Source organism: Hemiscyllium ocellatum, chromosome 43 (genome assembly GCF_020745735.1).
Source record: "Hemiscyllium ocellatum isolate sHemOce1 chromosome 43, sHemOce1.pat.X.cur, whole genome shotgun sequence".
Classification (NCBI taxonomy): domain Eukaryota; kingdom Metazoa; phylum Chordata; class Chondrichthyes; order Orectolobiformes; family Hemiscylliidae; genus Hemiscyllium; species Hemiscyllium ocellatum.
This window is the reverse complement of record NC_083443.1, coordinates 119,209-133,237: the sequence shown is the minus strand read 5'-3', so window position 1 is coordinate 133,237 and position 14,029 is coordinate 119,209. Positions and strand designations below refer to the sequence as shown.

Below are 14,029 nucleotides of genomic sequence, written 5' to 3'. Positions count from 1 at the left end.
GCCACGCATTTAACTGCTCTCTCTCCCTATTCCTCGACTCTCTATCACGTGGCACGGGTAACAAACCAGAGACAACAACTCTGTTTGTTCTAGCTCTGAGCTTCCAACCTAGCTCCCTGAAAGCCTGCCTGACATCCTCACCCCTCTTCCTACCTATGTCGTTGGTGCCAACGTGGACCACGATCTGGGGTTGCACCCCCTCCCCATTCAGGACCCGGAAAACATGATCAGAGACATCACGAACCCTTGCACCTGGGAGGCAACATACCAATCGTGAGTCTCTGTCGCCCCCACAAAACCGTCTGTCTGTACCCCTCACTATTGAGTCCCCAAGAACTATCGGTCTAACTTTCTCCACCCTTCCCTTCTGAGCAACGGGGCCAGGCTCCGTGCCAGAGGCCTGAACCTCGTTGCTTACCCCTGGTAAGTCATCCCCCCCACAAGAATCCAAAACGGTATACTTGTTCTTGAGGGGAATGGCAGCAGGGGGTCCCTGCACTGGCTGGTTCCTCCCACTCCCACTCACTGTCACCAAACTGTCTATAACTTTCGGTGTAACTACTTCCCTAAAGCTCTGACCTGTGACCACCTCTGCCTCCCGAATGATTCGCAGTTCATCCAATTCCAGCTCCAGTTCCCTACCACGGTCTTGGAGGAGCTGGAGATGGATGCACTTCTTGCAAGTGTAATCGTCAGGGATGCTAATGGCTTCCCTCACCTCATATATGTTGCAAGAGGAACATTGCACTGCCTGCACTGCCATCCCTCCAAAAAGTAAGCTTTAAAACTAAATCTAAAGAAACAAACATGAGAGGTGAGCAAGCGAATGATTTTCCTCTCCTCTTCCCGCTTTGCTACGCTTCTCCCCTGTTTTCCATTTTGTCTCTGTTTCACACATCCCCCACATATTTTGTCACGTAACACTGGCTTCAGCCTTGGTCATTCGCGGCTCCTAATCTCCCTTTAATCTCTCCGTGCACTGTCATTATCACCTTTGCATCTGGAGCCATGACTCACCTTCTCTCAGCCTGGTGTTAATAGCTCCCTAATTCTCCCCTTTTTTTCAAAATCTTTACCAAAGGGTCAGTTAGACTCGAAACGTCAACTCTTTTCTCTCCTTGCAGATGGTGCCAGACCTGCTGAGATTTTCCAGCATGTTCTCTTTTGGTTTCGAATTCCTGCATCTGCAGTAATTAGCTTTTATTAATGACTCTGTGTTATTGCTAGGGATATGATGACTCCAGTGTCGATGCATGAGAGGTGAGCAAGCGAATGAATTCCCTCTGGAAGTCGCGGGAAATGTAGTAACAGAGATCCAGGAAAATGCGTTGAACGAATCTTTGAAGTGAATTGAAGCCTGAACTCTGGTTCTCCTCCGAGACTGTGCCAGGTCGACTTAATACTTTATATATTTCATGTTTTGCATTTCTTTGTGAAAACAATTGAGACTGATTGATTTGCTGCAGACAACATCCACCAGTCATCATGGGTACGGTGATCGAGTTGTGCGTCTATCCCTGTCAAATGTTTTATTGGGCTGGTGAGGCTTTCTGCTTGGTAATTTTGTGGCTTCGTGGTGCACTTTGTTTAGAAATGCAGCAACGCAGCTGAGATCCGGCATGGGACCAACGAGTTGATGTTCCATGACAGCGATGGTCGGCTGTCGAATGAATACACATCTGAATCGATCATGTGACAAGTTCTTGCAGACGGTGAAAGCAAAAGCCAAGACAAACCTCGACACAGCACAGCTGACGAGACGAGCGCTGCACATGGTCAGGGTGGGGATTGAACCCACGACCTTGGCGTTATTAGCACCACGCTCTAACCAGCTGAGCTAACCGACCGACGTAGTGTGCATATCAAAACAAAGGCTTATATTGCCTGCGCTCACAACCACGGCGGCTATTCGTTTTCTGATTTGCAATCGATCGCACGATCGTCTGAAGTATTTCCTTCCGTTGCAAAGTTTTTTAACAAAAAAAAACATTGACTTTTCCGAACGCGCACCCTCGAGCTAACCATTTGCTCTGATATCCAAAATTAAGCACAATGTTCGGACGCATGCAATTTCAATCGCAATGCCACCAGCTCAGCTGCAGCTTGTCATGTTGACAAATATCATCTGGTTGAGACGTACCTTCAACGATCGCTCACGGTGCTTCTGGAAACTCACAGACCTTTGGAGTCAGGGTTATGTGCTGCTGATAAACTGCTGCGAACCTTATGCCAAATGCATTGGAATTGTGGCTGCAAATGTGTTGCTGGTCAAAGCACAGCAGGTTAGGCAGCATCTCAGGAATAGAGAATTCGACGTTTCAAGCATAAGCCCTTCATCAGGAATAGGCCCAACTGTGGGATTCTTTCTGCTCCCGAAGGACGCAGTTGCTTTCGAGTCAGCAACAGCGCAGAACTCAATTGCACGTTTTGCTCAATGACTCACGTTGCTTTTGCAATCTTCGTTTGACAGCATATTTAGCAGGTTATCACGCCTTCCTGCAGCGTTTGTCAGCGACAGATCAGCTGCTAAATGACTGCTTCAGACAGCATGCTACATCCTACATTTGAAAATGGAAAAGGTGCAAACGCTTACAGGCTGAACACTCTCTCACTATTTTGCCTGGCGCGTCAGAGGCTGGGAGCTGACCTTATGAAGGTTTTTCAATCATGAGGGGCATTTTTCGGGTAAATAGATAAGTTCGTTTCGCTCAGGTGGGGCAGTGCAGCACGACAGGGTATAAATCTGGTGTGGGAGGATGAGAATTCGACAGGCAGTGAGGAGCAACGGCGTCACGCAAAGGGTGGTGAGTGTCTGCAATAAGTTGCCGGACGAGCTGGTGATGTCTGGTACAATTCCAATATTTTTAAGGAATTTGGATGTGTATTTGAATAGGAAGGGTTTAGAGAGACATGGGTCAAGTGCATGCAATCGTGGCTGGATCAGTTGAGGATATCTGTTCGGAATGGACGAGCCAGACCGAAGATTGTGTTTTCAGTGCTGTCCATATCTAATGGCTCTATGATATTGCAGGTGAAATGAAAAAAAGAGATGAATAAAATAATGAAGTAAAATTGTCTGAAGTTGTTAAATTCAAAAAACTTCAGATAATTTTATTTCAATTATTTTACTTACCTTTTTTATTTGCGTTTTTCTCACTGTTGTGTACCTTTTATTTCTTGATTGTCTCTCTTTCTGTCGCTTCCCACTCTGTCAATACATTTTTCCTCTCCTCTTCCCGCTTTGCTACGCTTCTCCCCTGTTTTCCATTTTGTCTCTGTTTCACACATCCCCCACATATTTTGTCACGTAACACTGGCTTCAGCCTTGGTCATTCGCGGCTTCTAATCTCCCTTTAATCTCTCCGTGCACTGTCATTATCACCTTTGCATCTGGAGCCATGACTCACCTTCTCTCAGCCTGGTGTTAATAGCTCCCTAATTCTCCCCTTTTTTCAAAATCTTTACCAAAGGGTCAGTTAGACTCGAAACGTCAACTCTTTTCTCTCCTTGCAGATGGTGCCAGACCTGCTGAGATTTTCCAGCATGTTCTCTTTTGGTTTCGAATTCCAGCATCTGCAGTAATTAGCTTTTATTAATGACTCTGTGATATTGCTGGGGATATGATGACTCCAGTGTCGATGCATGAGAGGTGAGCAAGCGAATGAATTCCCTCTGGAAGTCGCGGGAAATGTAGTAACAGAGATCCAGGAAAATGAGTTGAACGAATCTTTGAAGTGAATTGAAGCCTGAACTCTGGTTCTCCTCCGAGACTGTGCCAGGTCGACTTAATACTTTATATATTTCATGTTTTGCATTTCTTTGTGAAAACAATTGAGACTGATTGATTTGCTGCAGACAACATCCACCAGTCATCATGGGTACGGAGATCGAGTTGTGCGTCTATCCCTGTCAAATGTTTTATTGCGCTGGTGAGGCTTTCTGCTTGGTGATTTTGTGGTGCACTTTGTTTGGAAATACAGCAACGCAGCTGAGATCCGGCACAGGACCAACGAGTTGATGTTCCATGACAGCGATGGTTGGCTTTCGAATGAATACACATCTGAATCTATCATGTGACAAGTTCTTGCAGAACAGTGAAAGCAAAAGCCACGACATACCTTGACACAGCACAGCTGTCGAGACGAGCGCTGACGCATGGTCAGTGAGGGGATTGAACCCACGACCTTGGCGTTATTAGCACCACGCTCTAACCAGCTGAGCTAACCGACCGACGTAGTCTGCATATCAAACCAAAGGCTTATATTGCCTGCGCTCACAACCACGGCGGCTATTCGTTTTCTGATTTGCAATCGATCGCACGATCGTCTGAAGTATTTCCTTCCGTTGCAAAGTTTTTTAACAAAAAAAACATTGACTTTTCCGAACGCGCACACTCGAGCTAACCATTTGCTCTGATATCCAAAATTAAGCACAATGTTCGGACGCATGCAATTTCAATCGCAATGCCACCAGCTCAGCTGCAGCTTGTCATGTTGACAAATATCATCTGGTTGAGACGTACCTTCAACGGTCGCTCACTGTGCTTCTGGAAACTCACAGACCTTTGGAGTCAGGGTTATGTGCTGCTGATAAACTGCTGCGAACCTTATGCCAAATGCATTGGAATTGTAACCCAACTGTGGGATTCTTTCTGCTCCCGAAGGACGCAGTTGCTTTCGAGTCAGCAACAGCGCAGAACTCAATTGCACGTTTTGCTCAATGACTCACGTTGCTTTTGCAATCTTCGTTTGACAGCATATTTAGCAAGTTATCACGCCTTCCTGCAGCGTTTGTCAGCGACGGATCAGCTGCTAAGATGACTGCTTCAGACAGCATGCTACATCCTACATTTGAAAATGGAAAAGGTGCAAACGCTTACAGGCTGAACACTCTCTCAGATCTGACCATTCCTGTGTCTGTAAACACCTCCACTCCTGACAACTCTTCCCATTTGTGTTACCTCGTTCAAACACCATACTCTCCAGCTTCTTGCATCCTCTTCCTGCAATTGCAACCAAAACCACATGTTCCTGTAATATCCACCAGTGCTTACACCCTTCCCAACTCAGTAACCACTTGCAGGCATAACAAAACAACTAAACTGTGAAACCTCTCATTTCTCTACAATCCTCCCTCCCTCCCTCCTCAAATGCATTCATTGACATTTAACTTCACAATTACTGAATCCTCCTTTCGGCACTGCAACACTCCTAATGTCTGCAAAACCCTCCTGTCCTGATATCCCTCCCTGTCTCTGTAACCCCCACCAACCTCCAGTGCCATTTTGGAGAACCTGGCAGAAGAGGGAAGATTTGTGAGTCCGGGCCATGTTACCGAGGTAGAATTCTGGGAATTACAGATTTAGTCTTATGTCTGTGAAAGTGCAGATTATTGGAGAGGACTCTGACAGAGAGGATTTATGACTACTTGGAAAACCATAGTTAAATTTTAGACAGTCAGCACGGGTTTGTGAGGGGTCAGGTCATGCCTCACAAACCTTATTGAATTCTTCGAGGATATGACAGCATACGTTGACGGCTCATTAAGAAAAGAAGGATGATTGGGATACAGGGAAATCTATCTGTCTGGATACAGGGTGAAAGGCAGAATGCTTGGCAGTGTGGAGGATCAGAGAGATTAAGGGGTCCATGTTCATAGATCCCTCAAGCAAGGGGATTGATTTTAAGAGCCGTGAGGTTTTACTGCATCTTTATTGCATCCTGTTGAGAACACACTTGGAATATTGTGTTCAGTTTTGGTCCCGTCTTTACAGAAAGGATTTGCAAGTTTTGGAGAGCGTACACAGGAGATTTACCAGGATGCTGCAGGGAATGGAGGGCATTTGTTATGAAGAAAGTTTGAGTGGGATAAGGCTTTTCTCACTGGAGTGAAGAAAGGAGTGGACAATGTGGTAGAGGTGAACAAGATGATGAGAGGCACAGAGAGAGTGAATAGTCAGAGACGTTTTCTCCTATGGCATAAATGGCTATTACAAAGGGGCGTAATTTTAAGGTGAATGGGGATAGATAAAAGGATAGAGAATGGTAGGTGGTTGGAATGCACTGAAAATGATGGTAATAAAATTAGATACTTTCGGGACATTTAATAGACTCTTGGATAGGCATATGGATGATAGTAAAATGAAAGGTATGGAAGTTAGTTTGATCTTACAGTCGGTTAAAAGGTTGGCATGACATCATGGCCGAAGGGTCTTATTCTGTACTATTCTGTGTTCTACTTTCCGTGTGGAAAACTGGGTAATAAGCTTAGATTAGCGTAAAAGGATATGGCATTCAGGAGGAGCTAGTCAACTGGATCCAAATTGGACTTGATGGTTGGAGACAGAGGGTGATGGGAGACATGTTGTTTTCTGCCTGGAGGCATGTAACCAGCGGTGGAGTGGGTCTCCTGTTGTTTGTCATTTGGGTAAATGGTTTGGAAGGGAATATTGGTTTCCTGGTAAGTAAGGTTTGGGGTGACACTGGAATTGGTGGTAAAGTGGAAAATGAAGAAGGTTATCTATGATATATTAATTAGATAAATGTGAAGTGTTCCACTTTGGTGAAACAAACCAGGGTGGGACTTGTACAGCTGACGTTCGGGCCCTGGGAGGTGTTGTCAGTCAGAGACACCGGGATGCAGGTACACAGTTCTTTGAAAGTTGCATTACAGGCAGGCAGGCTGGTGAAGCAGGCATTTGGAATGGTTACCTTCATTGGACAGGGCATTGAGTGTAGGAGTTGGAATGTCATGTTGTATCTGTACAAGACATTGGCGAGGCCACCATAAATGCATTGCTGATCAGTAGGAAGAACTCATCAGGTTCACTGATCTCCTTTAGGGAAGGACACCAAATATTCTCACCTGGTCTGGTCAACATGTGACTCCAGACCCACAGCAAGAGGGCTGACTCTGAGCTGCCCTCTGGGTAATTAAGAGTGGGGTCAAAGAATGTTAGTCCAGGCAGTGACACCCACATCCCATAAATGAATAAATAAAAATACATATGTCCCTCCCTACCTCTGCAAATCCCTCCAGCTGCAACAATCCGGACTTAGTTTGAAATACATTCATACCTTGACCACTCTCTGTAACACTCTCACCACCTCCAGCACCTTCACCTCTCCCTGTTCCTATTGTGACATTACACCCCTCACAGGGATTCCTCTGCCAACTGCCCTCCTCCTGCGAGCAGAACCTTTGCAATCCCTTTAAAACTTACTCCTAAAGCACACTCGCACCTCAGGATTTTAAGTACTTTGTGGTGATCTTCTCAGCCTCATAATCTAATATGATCCATTTTGTCCTGAGTGAGGGACAGGTGTGAGTTTCTTGTTAAGATTTTGTCTGTTTCAATGGAATATCCTTTTGTTGAGTGATTTCCACTGTTCCTTCAAATGTTTACCACTGTTCATTTACACATACACATGTTTCAGTCTGTTTAGCATGTTTACCTTGGTCAGTTCTCCTCTCAAACTCATGGAATTGGCAATTTTTGTTTTTAGTTGTAGCTTGTCCTTTCTGTGATTCACTTTAAAATTTTATATTTCTTTAAAATGCACTTTTTCACAATTTCCCAGAGGATCTCTCCAGGTGACATTACTCATTCATTATCTTTCATCTCACAACGGTCGGTCTGACATAGTTACATCCCTAGCCAGTTGCACAACGTGTTATTTAAAGAAACAGTGAAAACAATTTTCTGAACTTCCCTTCCAATGTCACTGTTGTCAGTGTGATTGTCAAGATTATGCGAATTTTGAATGTTCACTCAATTTTTCTTAAGGCCTTTATTAAAAATTCCAATGAGTTCCTGTTTAATGCAGTGATGAGCAATGAAATACTGTTCAGTGGCGTAAAACTGTTCTGCTGCTTGTGTCCTTGGCAAGTAGTAGCCAGAATTTGCATTCAGAAGGACTCTACTTCCTTCATGCTCTGCGGCCAAATGCTTTCTCTGTAATGCCTTTGTTATCAATTATTGTCAGCGTTGCCCTCTTTGCCTGAGTTTGACCAAGGTTGTGAACCATTGAATATTTATGTCCACCTTTTTTCACACTGTGACCACGTCACCCTGGTATCTAACTCTCTTTTATCTCTGGGACACAACTCCATCTACCTTATGGCAGACACTTTGTCCATTTCTCAAAAAAAAACATAATTTACTGTTTCCGACAATTTCCTGTCACAAATTGATTCGCTGACGTACATTTTTAGTTAAACTTGGTCCCATCCTGTTCCTTTCCGCTTGTCTTCAGCCACATCCCCATGCTATTCCAAAGCTTCACCTTTTCTATTTGGATTTGGAAAGCTCCTTTCACCTGAACACTGTCCCTGCATCCTCTCTCTCAGTTGAAAGCCCTATCCCTAAACCTACCGGCCTGACTGTCCACGACCCTGGGCACAGCACGGTTCCAGTGGGACCATCCTAATGGTTTATTTTTAAACTCAGGTATGGGATGTGGGTGTCTCTGACTGACCAGCCTTTCCTGCCCAGCCCTCGCTGCCCTTGAGCTGAGTAACTTGCTCGGCCATTTCAGAGGCAAACACTTTGCTGTGGGGATATTGTACAGACCAAGTGATGATGGCAGATGTCCCCTAGTGTATTTTTGATGAACAAACATTGTTTTGGACATCAGCAATGATTTCATACTTATTCATGGATTGTTAATTGCAATTTTATTTTTAAAATGATGATTGCAAATTCCACCATTTCTGATGGTGGGTTTAAACCTGCCTCCACTGAACATTGGGTGAGGTTTTGGATACATGCTCTTGTAATAATACCATGAGGCCATCACTTCACCTGCTCAAAGGTTGCTCATTCCTGAGCACTGACACCAGGGCATCAGGAACCTAAACCTGCTCTTCCTACATGATTGTTTCATTATGAAATTTTCCTGCCCACTGGTGATATCACTCAGTCTCTCTCCATGTGGTATCCCTCACTGTGATGGTCTAATTGCCACCTCTGTCAGTGTCTCTCACTCTTGCAGCTACTCCAGATCCTGAGCCAATTGAAGTCTCCACTCCAGAGAGACACAGCAGCACAGGCCAGGGATGGAGACGGGGTTTTTCAGATCCCTGTTGGACTTAGCGCCATTCTCCATGTGGATCCCTCACGGGATCAGTCTAATTTCCCACACTGTCTATTCCTCTGACTCCTGTAGGTATTAGGAAGGGCCTGACTCAATAGCCTTCCCAGCTGCTGGGTGTGTCGTCCATCGCCACATTGAAGATGGTTTATCAGCCAGGGAGACAAAGGGAAAGGAGATTTGGAGTCTTAAATAAATCCTGCAGTGAGGTAAGATCACTCACAGTGAACAGAGCAGAGAGCAAAGAGAGCTCCAAACATCGGCTAACAAAACATGACATAGATACAGTGCTGGAAGGGGAGCACAGTACAGACACACCTCTGGCTCAATCAACGCCCCTATAATAAGTTCTGTTGTGCTAAGACTCACTACTCTGCAAAATCTATCTATGGCATGTCTTGGTGACTCGTGTCTTCAATAATTTGTAACTCCTATAACAGTTCCTGTCCCGGTAACCTCCTCCCTTCCCTATACTCCCTCCACATACTTGAATTGTACTGCATTCCAGACTACCATCCCTATCGCTGTAACTTGTTTCAGTGTCTATAACGTGCCTTATCTCAGTAGTCTCCTCCTCCAATAACAGGAGACAGGGTCATGCAGCACGGAAACAGTTCCTTCAATCCAACTAGTCCATGCTGACCAGAGTCCCTGAACGAGTCGCGTTTCCCTGCACTTGAGCCATATCCCTTCAAACCCTCTCCTCTCCATGTACCTGCCCAAATGTCTTTTCCATGTTGTTATTGTACTTTTCTCTACCACTTCCCCTCGAAACCCATTCCATACCTGCACCATACTCTGTGTGGGAAATCTTCTCCTCCAAACCCTTTGAAGTTTTTTCCTCTCCCATCTCCTACTTATGCCCTCCAGAACATAGAATATGACAGTGCAGTACAGGCCCTTCGGCCCTCAATGTGCGCCAACCTGTGGAGCCAATCTGAAGCCCATCTGACCTTCCCTAGTCCAATCTCATCCATATGCCTATCCAATGATCATTTAAATGCCCTTAAAGTTGGCGAGTCTACCAATGTTTCAGGCCATGCATTCCATGCCCTGACTATTCTGAGTAAAGAACCTACCTCTGACATCTGTCCCATATCTATTAATTAATATTAATATTAATTACTACCTCAATTTAAAGCTATTTCCCCTTGTGTTAGGCATCGCTATCCAAGGGAAAAGGCTCTCACTGTCCAACCCATGCCACCCTCTTATTATCTTATATGTCTCAATTACTTGGCCGGAAACTCTTCTCTCAAACACAAACAGATTCAAGTCCCTCAGCCTTCCTCATAACACCTTCCCTCCGTACCAGGTAACATCGTAGTAAAACTCATCAGAACACTTTCCAAATATTTTAACACCCTTCTTCTAATGTGGTGATCTGGACTATAGGCAACCCTCCAAATGCAGCCGCACCAGAGTTTTGTACAGTTGCAGCATTATCACATGGTACCGAAACTCAGTCCCTGTACCAATAAAAGCTCACATGGTGAATGCCTTCTTAACAACCCGATCAAACTGGGTGGCAACTTTCAGCGATCCATGTATATGGACACAGTGATCTCTCTGCTGATCTGCACCAACAAGTTCTGCTTTACCCACATCCACCTGTTTGGTCACCTCAAAGAAGTCAACAAGGTTTGTGAGGCATGACCTACCCTTCACAAAACCGTGCCGACTATCCCTCATCAACGTATTCATCTCCAGATGATTATAAATGCTAGCTTTTACAAGCCTTTCCAACACTTTTTCCCAGAGTCGAAGTAAGGCTCACAGCTCTATAATTACCCAGGATTGTCTCTATTCCCCTTCTTGGTCAAGGGGACAATATTTGCTATCCTCCAGCCTTCTGACACTATTCCTGAAGGCAATGATGACATAAAGGTCAAAGCCAAAGGATCAGCACTCTCCTTCCTGGCCTCCCGGAGAAGCCAAGAATAAATTCCATCTGGCCCAGGGGACTTTTCTTTCACTTTGCAGAATTGCTAACACCTTATCCTTCTGCAGTTCAATCCCATCTAGTTATGGACTCCACTACCCTGGGGTAAAGACGTTGGCTACCTGTGCCCCTCATGGTTTTATAAACCTTCATAAGGTCACCCCTCAGCCACCTACACCCAGTGGAAATGTGAAGGACAATGATATAAATATTTCTGCTTGTGTCCCTGCCACTACTTTGCTACAATGTTCTGGGATACACTTGTTCAGGACCTAGGGTTTTCTCTACCTTTGAGTTCTAAGACCACCAGCACCAATTCTTCTGTAATGGAGACTCTTTACAAGACATCACTGTTTCTTTCCCTTTGTTTCCTTGTCTTTGTCCACAGTACATTCTGACATGAAACGCTCATTTAGGCTCTCGCTCATCTCCCGTGGTTCGACACTTGGATGGCCTCACTGATCATTGAGGAGCCCTAGTGTCTCTCCACTTGCTTTTTTGTACTTGTGTGTTGTAGAAAATTCTTCGCATTCTACTTAAACGTAGCTGCCAAATCTATTTCATTCCCCCATGTATTTTTCCAGCTTATCCAGTCTCTTCGTTTCTGTCAAACCCTCCAGTATCAGTAACATCTTCGTCAATCTTTGCTCCATTTGCAGTTTCAGGAAATGCTTCCCAGATCAGGATGATCAGAATTCTATGCAGCGTTCCAAAGCTGTGCTGATTATCCCTAATCAATCCTTGTTGTTGCAAATGCATGTAACTCCTGTCCTGCAGAATCACTTCCAACAACGTCTGCATCACTGACATCAAACTAATTGGTGTTGATGTCCCTGAATTTCCCTTGCAGCCTTTCCTAAACACTGGCACAACCTTAGCCACCCTCCAGGCTTCCAGCTCATCACCCGTGGCTATCAGTGATAGAAATATCTCTTTATGGGACCCCACAATTTCAGCCTGAGCTTCCCGCAATATCCTGGGATATACTTGATTACTTCCCAAGGATTTGTCCATCTTATATGCATTATAGAACCTTCAGTACCTCCTGTTCTGTTAAGTGGAGTCTTTTGAAGACGTCACTGTTCCTTATTCCCTGACTTCCCCAGTATTTCTCCAAGTTAAGTTCAAACGTGAAATGTTTGTTCAGGATCTCACCCATCTCCTGTGTTTCCACACTTGGATGGTCCCATTCGTCGTCAAGGAACCATATTCTTCCTCTAGTTAATCTCCTGAAGAATATACTTGAAGAATCTCTTTGGATTTTCCTCAGCCTCATCTGCCAATACTTTTTGTGGTCCCCTTTGTGCCCTCCTGATTTCCCTCTTTAGTGAATTACTCCAACCGCTGTGTTCTTCAATGGATTCCCTTAATCCAGCTGCCTATATGTGACACGTGCCCCCTTCTTGTTGACCAGAGCCTCAATACCCCCAGTCATCCAGTGTCACCCCCACTTGTATCAGTATTGTCCTTCACACTAACAGGAATATGGTGTCCTTGAACTCTCATTTTATCACTCTTTTGAAAGCTTCCCATCTGCCTGACATCCCTTTACCTGCAAATAGCCTCCACAATCAATTGCCAAAAACTCTTCACTAATAACTTCTGGATTGCGGCAAGACGAATTTTGATCTTTCACTTGTGGAGAAAGTGAGGACTGCAGATGCTGGAGATCAGAGCTGAAAATGTGTTGCTGGAAAAGCGCAGCAGGTCAGGCAGCATCAAAGGCACAGGAGATCTGACGTTTCGGGCATAAGCCCTTCTTCAGGAATGAGGAAAGTGTGTCCAGCAGGCTAAGATAAAAGGTAGGGAGGAGGGACTTTGGGGAGGGGCGTTGGAGATGCGATAGGTGGAAGGAGGTCAAGGTGAGGGTGATAGGTCGGAGTGGGGTGGGGGCGGAGAAGTCAGGAAGAAGATTGCAGTTAGGAAGGTGGTGCTGAGTTTGAGGGATTTGACTGAGACAAGGTGGGGGGAGAGGAATGAGGAAACTGGAGAAATCTGAGTTCATCCCTTGTGGTTGGAGGGTTCCTAGGCGGAAGATGAGACGCTCTTCCTCCAAACATCTTGTTGTTATGGTCTGGCGATGGAGGAGTCCAAGTACCTGCATGTCCTAGGTGGATTGGGAGGGGGAGTTGAAGTGTTGAGCTACGGGATGGTTGGGTTGGTTGGTCCGGGTGTCCCAGAGGTGTTCTCTGAAACGTTCCGCAAGTAGGCGGCCTGTGTCCCCAATATAGAGGAGTCCACATCGGGTGCAGCAGATGCAGTAGATGATGTGTGTGGAGGTGCAGGTGAATTTGTGGCAGATATGGAAGGTTTCCTTGGGGCCTTGGAGAGAAGTAAGGGAGGAGGTGTGGGCGCGAGTTTTGCATTTCTGGCGGTTGCAGGGGAAGGTGCCGGAAGTGGATGTTGTGTTGGTGGGGGGGTGTGGACCTGACAGGGGAGTCACAGAGGGAGTGGTCTTTTTGGAACGCTGATAGGGGAGGGGAGGGAAATATATCCCTGGTGGTGGGGTCCGTTTGGGGGTGGCGAAAATGATGGCGGATGGTACGCTGTATATGGAGGTTGGTGGGGATGGTAGATGAGAACCAGTGGGGTTCTGTCATGGTGGCGGTTGGAGGAGCGGGGCTAAAGGGCGGAGAAGCGGGAAGTGGAGGAGATGCGGTGGAGGGCATCGTCGGTCACGTCTGGTGGGGAAGCTGCAGTCCTTGAAGAAGGAGGCCATCTGGGCTGTATGGTATAGGAACTGGTCCTCCTGGGAGCAGATGTGGCGGAGACGAAGGAATTGGGAATATGGGATGGCGTTTTTACAGGGGGTAGGGTGGGAGGAGGTGTAGTCTAGGTAGCTGTGGGAGTCAGTCGGTTTCCAACCAACCCAACCACCCCGTGGCTCAACACTTTAACTCTCCCTCCCACTCCACCAAGGACATGCAGGTACTTGGACTCCTCCATCGCCAGACCATAACAACATGACGGTTAGAGGAAGAGCGTCTCATCTTCT

The 14,029-nt window shown here is 45.8% G+C and overlaps 2 non-coding genes across 2 annotated transcripts; both read right to left on the bottom strand.

The window, feature by feature from the left end:
* Positions 1-1,773: 1,773 nt before the first annotated feature.
* On the bottom strand, positions 1,774-1,847 carry trnai-aau (transfer RNA isoleucine (anticodon AAU)). The gene has a single exon. It is a non-coding gene; the product is annotated as a tRNA-Ile (tRNA).
* A 2,309-nt stretch (positions 1,848-4,156) lies between these two features.
* On the bottom strand, positions 4,157-4,230 carry trnai-aau (transfer RNA isoleucine (anticodon AAU)). The gene has a single exon. It is a non-coding gene; the product is annotated as a tRNA-Ile (tRNA).
* Between the last annotated feature and the right edge of the window lie 9,799 nt (positions 4,231-14,029).